This window comes from Colius striatus, chromosome W, assembly GCF_028858725.1.
Source record: "Colius striatus isolate bColStr4 chromosome W, bColStr4.1.hap1, whole genome shotgun sequence".
NCBI classification, from domain to species: domain Eukaryota; kingdom Metazoa; phylum Chordata; class Aves; order Coliiformes; family Coliidae; genus Colius; species Colius striatus.
This window is the reverse complement of record NC_084789.1, coordinates 5,996,159-6,001,994: the sequence shown is the minus strand read 5'-3', so window position 1 is coordinate 6,001,994 and position 5,836 is coordinate 5,996,159. Positions and strand designations below refer to the sequence as shown.

At 45.1% G+C, this 5,836-nt stretch overlaps 2 pseudogenes; both read right to left on the bottom strand.

Annotated features, from left to right (window-relative positions):
* Positions 1–824: 824 nt before the first annotated feature.
* Positions 825–2,051, bottom strand: LOC133628590 (uncharacterized; annotated as a pseudogene).
* Positions 2,052–2,329: 278 nt separating this feature from the next.
* On the bottom strand, positions 2,330–3,323 carry LOC133628589 (kinesin-like protein KIF24; annotated as a pseudogene).
* Between the last annotated feature and the right edge of the window lie 2,513 nt (positions 3,324–5,836).

Here is a 5,836-nt window from a genome sequence, read left to right as displayed (position 1 = left end):
GCTCAAAGTCCCTCATATGCTGCTAGTTTTTCTTTTTCAGTTGGGGTGTAGTGGGCTTCCGATCCTCGATATCCTCGGCTCTAAAATCCTAATGGTCGACCTTGGGTTTCTCCAGATGTTTTCTGCCAGAAGCTCCAGGTGAGACCCTGCTCTCCAGCTGCAGTGTAGAGGATATTTAGCATATCTGGTCCTGTACGGATGGGCCCAAGGGCGATTGCACGAGCTATTTCCTGTTTAATTTGTTGAAAAGCTTGTTGTTGCTCAAGGCCCCACTCAAAAGAGTTCTTCTTTCTGGTTACTCTAAAAAGAGGGCTCACAAGCTGACTATAACCTGGGATATGCATCCTCCAAAATCCCACAAGGCCCAGGAAAGTTTGTGTTTCTTATTAGTTGGTTGAGACATAGTCGCTATTTTGTTCACAACATCCATAGGCACATGCCGACATCCATCCTGCCATTTTATGCCCAAGAACTGGATCTCTTGTGCAGGTCCCTTTACTTTGTTTCTTTTTACAGCAAAACCGCTTCACCTCACACGGGGCACCACTTGCCGGTCTCGGGTCAGCCAGGATCAGGGCAAAACGCTGAAACATATGAAGCCCACTCTGGTTTGCTGAAGGGTTTCCTGTATGCAAGCTCCCAATTTATTGTAAAGAATTGCATAATCTCAGTTTTGGTTTTATATCCTGCTGACCTTCAGAGTTTGCCTATATTCCACTCTCACGCTGCTGCTTCTCACACTCACAACAGGGCATTCTGTAACATTACTTCATTTACTAACAATCAGTCTCATACTCTGAAGGTCATTTTACATTTTTTGCCAATTACCAGTTCTTTATTCCCACAGTTACTGAGGAACAAACCACTCTCTCTTCCCCAGAGCCCATGGATTCAGCTGCAGGTGTTTTTGTTGGGTGATATCCAACAAATAAACTGCAAATGACTCCTCGATTTGCTGAATCCATGCCCAGAAGGCAGCAGCATGCTTCTGCCTGGCAGCAGGTGGGTGAAAGCCCCTTGTCCTTGGTTTGTGGGGAATGCAGCAAGGTGCAGCATCTTCCACCGCAACGTGTTTGCTCCCCTAGTTCTAGCATGCTGTCCATCAGAGCTCTGCTCCTTGTGCATCGCCAGCCTTCTTCCTCAGACCTGTTCTGAGCCATATATGTTCCTGTCTGACATCTATCTCACAATGGGGAGCTTCTCTTGGTTAGAAGATGCTTTCTCTGTATCAGTTGTTTCCTTGCTGTCAAGAAGGGATACTGTGCGAGGTGGCATTGGCTCAGAAGTGAATTCTGAGGAGCAATTAGAAGATCCACAATGATTAACTAAATTTTATCGAGCTTTCCATTTTACATGTCCTGCAAAGACAGCTCATCTATCCAAAGTATATTCTTCCTTCTCTTTGTGCTAGAGGTCAATCTCTTTGCACTCTGGAGTTCCTAATTTCAATACAGGAGAAACATATGAGTTTGAAGCATCTTTTTTTCTGGAGTTAAGGTGGCTTCACCCGAGTAAATGAGACATCTGTGTTTGGATTTGTATTGTTTGTAATCAGCTAGGAAATCTTTGCCATTCTTCCAGTTACAAGCAGGAGTTTCCTGCAGGCAGTAAGGCTTTTCTGCAGTATTGCTTAGAGAGGACTCAATAGATAAGTTGTAGCTCCAGTCTGATGGAGTTTTGCTGCAGCCTATATTTTTAAAGGATTCTGCTGTCTTTGGACTGCCCTCACTACCACCTCAGCTGTCATCTAGTTCATGTTATTGCATGGGTATTTGTGGTAATTTGACCCTGGCTGGATGCCAAGTGCCCACCACACCGCTCTATCACTCACCTCCTCAGCAAGCCAGGGAAGGGGAGAAAATGAGAGCCTTGTGGGTTGAGATAAAAGCAGTTTAATAAAGAAGCAGCAAAGCCGTGCATGTGAGAAGCAAAGCAAAAGCAAATGAAGATGTTACTCTCTACTTCCCATCAGCAGCGATGTCCAGCCACCTCCTGAGAAGCAGGGCTTCGCTACATGTAATGGTTGTTTTTGGAAGGCCAAAATGAATCATGCCCCCCTTTCCTGCTCCTCTCCCCCAGTTTATATTACTGAGCTGTTGTCATATGGTATGGAATATCTCCTTGGTCAGCCTGGGTCAGCTGTCCTGGCCATGGTCCCTCCCAAGATTGTGCCCACCCACAGCTATTGGTGAAGGTGGGGGAAGGAATGCTGGAGGGACAGCCCTGATGCTGTGTGAGCAGTAGTCATAACATTGATGTGCTATCAATACCAACAGTAGGCACAGCACTACAAGGGCTGCTGTGGAAAATCACTACCATCACAGACTCACTACAGTATTGCATATTGAAAAAATAAATCTTGTCAATTTTTACCTTTTTTCTCTACTTCAGTTCCTGTTCTCTTTGATGAAGGAAAAATTAATATTGACTGCATTTGTTGGTGTTTCTTCTTTTCACACTCTTTTGACTACAGATGGGTGAGAAATCACTGAAATCACTGTCATCCAAATCTTCCAGGTGCATCCCCTCTTTGCTCTGTACTTCTGTAGGAGTAAGGCTCAGTTCCTGCTTCATGTTAATCTCCTGGGAGTTGTAATGTGTTAAAAACCTCTCAAGGGGTTGACAGTTCAATTTTTTCTGTAGAATAGGTGGTTGCTGAAACTGCTAGTGATAAAGATGGAGGCAGTTTCAACACATTGTTTAGCAAAGGAGTTTCCCAATCCTGTATGCTGTTGGAAGGCAGATTTGCATCTCCAAAGGAAAAATCATCTTTAGAAACAAGCTGTTTCTGAACAGGTTGCACTGTCTGGACTTTCAGACATTGGATGGATGGTCTGTTTTCAATATACTTGTGTCTCTGGCCACTCTCTTTTGTTTCTGTTGTGGCAGCATTTTTTATTAAATCCTTTGTGGTGGGGTTCTTTTCAGAGTGGAGGGACAAATCATCAGTTTTCTTCTTCAGGGGATGTGCTATCTGTAGGACTCCCTTAACTGAACTAGGGTGGTGGAACCATGGTGAGCTGAGATTTCCTTTGTAGGCATGTCCTTTGCTGATTCTCCTGGGGGTAGAGGTAAAAGGGACACTTTGTGGCTGGAGTGCTGCAGGACATGCCTTCATGTTTGTAGCATTTGAGGGGTGCTGGAGGCCTAGCTTCACTTTCTTTGGAGAGCTCTTTTCCCCAGGTGGCAAAGAGGGAGTTTTGGACACATTTTGGAGATATGTTTCCAGCTGTCCGATACCTGTTTGTGACAGGGGTAGAACATTTAATCCTTTTCTTCATCTCTTTGACCCTGTAAATGAGGCTGGTTTTAGATGATGTCATGCTTTCAGATAAATAACAGGGTCTTCAGAATAAACTAATGCTTTCATATCTTAAGGCTAAAGACTGAACTCAATGTCATGATTTCTGTTTTAATTGTTAGCAATCCACACAAGCATCAAAATCTCTCTGCCAGAATGCCTGAACTTCTGGAAAGGTCTATAGCAGTGTCACTGAAATCAGGAATAAACTCCTCAACACCAATGTAGCATTAAGAAGCAGGCATTCCTTTATTGCAGTGCTGAGTGCATGGGGGGTTGCTCCACCTAACATGCATCCCACATGCTGGGTTGAACAAAGCTTATATTCCCTTTTACATGCATTAGATTTCCCAGACATATGTATACCATTTGCTGGAACTATCATATTTACATAGTTACTTCCTATGTGGCCTGGGTCTCCCTTGGGCTTCCATGGGGGTCTTCGATGGTCTCTGGTGCTCCCTAGTGGTTGTTGAAGAGGTGTCTTACAGATTTCTTAAGTTCTTTATCTCGATGCCCCTTAGCAGTATTTTGAAGTGCTCCCTTGAACAGTGCATAACAGGTCAAAAGGGTGAAGATGGCCTCTGTTGCAGCAAAGGGGTTGCATTTCTGCACTTTATAATGCATCACAGCACAGTATCAGGACAAAACAAGCTAGTGCTCTCCACAGCACATCATAAAATCCCACAAGACACAATCTAGGACTTTTGTGGTAATCACAGTGGAGCTAATTAGCTCAGGTGATATGCATACATGGCTACAGTGTTCCTGGACCAGACTCATCGGTGCAACTGTGAAGAGCTGCTATCCCCTCAACTGTTTCCTTTACTCCTCTTCCCCTTCCTTAAGCTAAGAATCTAAGAAGATTCTTAGCAATTCACATACCTTGCATTTCCTGTAAAGTAGCAGCTTAAGGGGTGTCAGGTGATGCACAGATGCTCTCTGTTTCTTTTTTAATGTAGTCCTCTTGCCCCAGTTTGTATTGCAATTCTTTGTTTACAATTTAAACTGAACATGACTGTTAATCAGTGCTCTGAACAAGGCCTTGCACCAGGTGCTACAAGGGTGCCCATATGTTTTTGAGGGATAAAGTCCGTGTTATAACTGGAGTGAAGAAATGTTGATGAAAACTCCCAGGACTGTTACTGCACAGAGGATGCAAGATTGGTTGCAGACTGTGAGGAGATGGATGGTAACTCAGAATGAGTTTGCAAGGTAGCATTTGGGGATTTTGATTGGTTTATTTAAGTTTTGGTTTATTTGGCTTTTACCATACTAGTTCCCAGGATTGACTAGATGTCGTGGTTTGGCCCAGCTAGCAAAGAAGCACCACAACAGTCTCTCATTGAGTGCCCCCCATTCAACTCCACCCTCATTAGGACCTCAGAGGCCCCAGCAAGATAGGAGGAAAAAGATAACCAAGGCTGTGGATTGAGACAAGGGCAGGGAGGGTTCACTGCCAATTAGAGTTTCGGGCAAAAGAGACTCCAGTACTCAACTGAGAGAGGAAAATAGGAAAGTTTATTCTACTACCTACAAGAAACAGAATAAAACAAAAGCAAAAAGGGAGTAGGATGATTTAGAAAATTACAACCAGCACTTTAAGATCTCCCTCCCCCATCCCTCCTTTCTTCCCAGTCCCAGCTCACTGCTCCTGATATCTCTACCTCCAGCCCCCTCAAAGGCTCGGGGGGGGGGCAGGGAATGGGGGATGTGGTCAGTCTCTCAGAGATGGTCTTTGCCGCTTCTCTCTTATCAGATGAGGACAACTTCATGCATTCTTCCCCTGCTTCAATACGGGGTCCCTCCCCCAGGACACAGTCCTTAATGAACTCTGGTGTGGGTTCTTCCCAGCAGCTACGGCTTCTGCCAATACAGGGTCCCTCACATGGGATGCAGTCCTTAGTGAATATCTCTGGTGTGGATTCTTCTCCACGGTTGCAGCTTCTACAGATATTGAGTCCCTCCCTCAGGACATAGCCTCTTCTGGGCATAATTTTAATGACCTTCTTTGGCATGGGTCTTCCCCACAGTTACAGCTTCTGTGAATATTGGATCCCTCCCATGGGACACGGCCTCCTCTGGCCATAGTCACTGCCCCTGGCACAGGGTCTTTAACGAAGAGAATCACTGCCCCTGGCTCGGGGTCTTCTTTAGCAAAATGAGTCTCTACCCTTGATGCCAGGTTTTCAGCAAAATGAGTCACTGCCCCTGATACGGGGTCTTTAATGAAATGCAAACAAATCTCAGCTTCACCAGTCCTCTCCATAGAATGCAGGGGAGTCTCTGCTCCAGCACACCTCCTCCTCTCTTCCCTCACTGACCTTGGAGTCTACATGGTTGCTTCTCTCACTCTTCTCTCTCCTTGCATCACCACCAGTCAGAAAAGAAGAAGGAACAGAAAAAGAAATAAACAGGAAGAAGCCTCCTCTTCCGGCTTCTTCTTAAAAAGTGATCATGGAGGTGTCTAATTGTCTCAACCCCAGAAGTGGTCTGGCTCAGAGCTGGGGTAGAGTTTTGGGCAACTTCTTACAG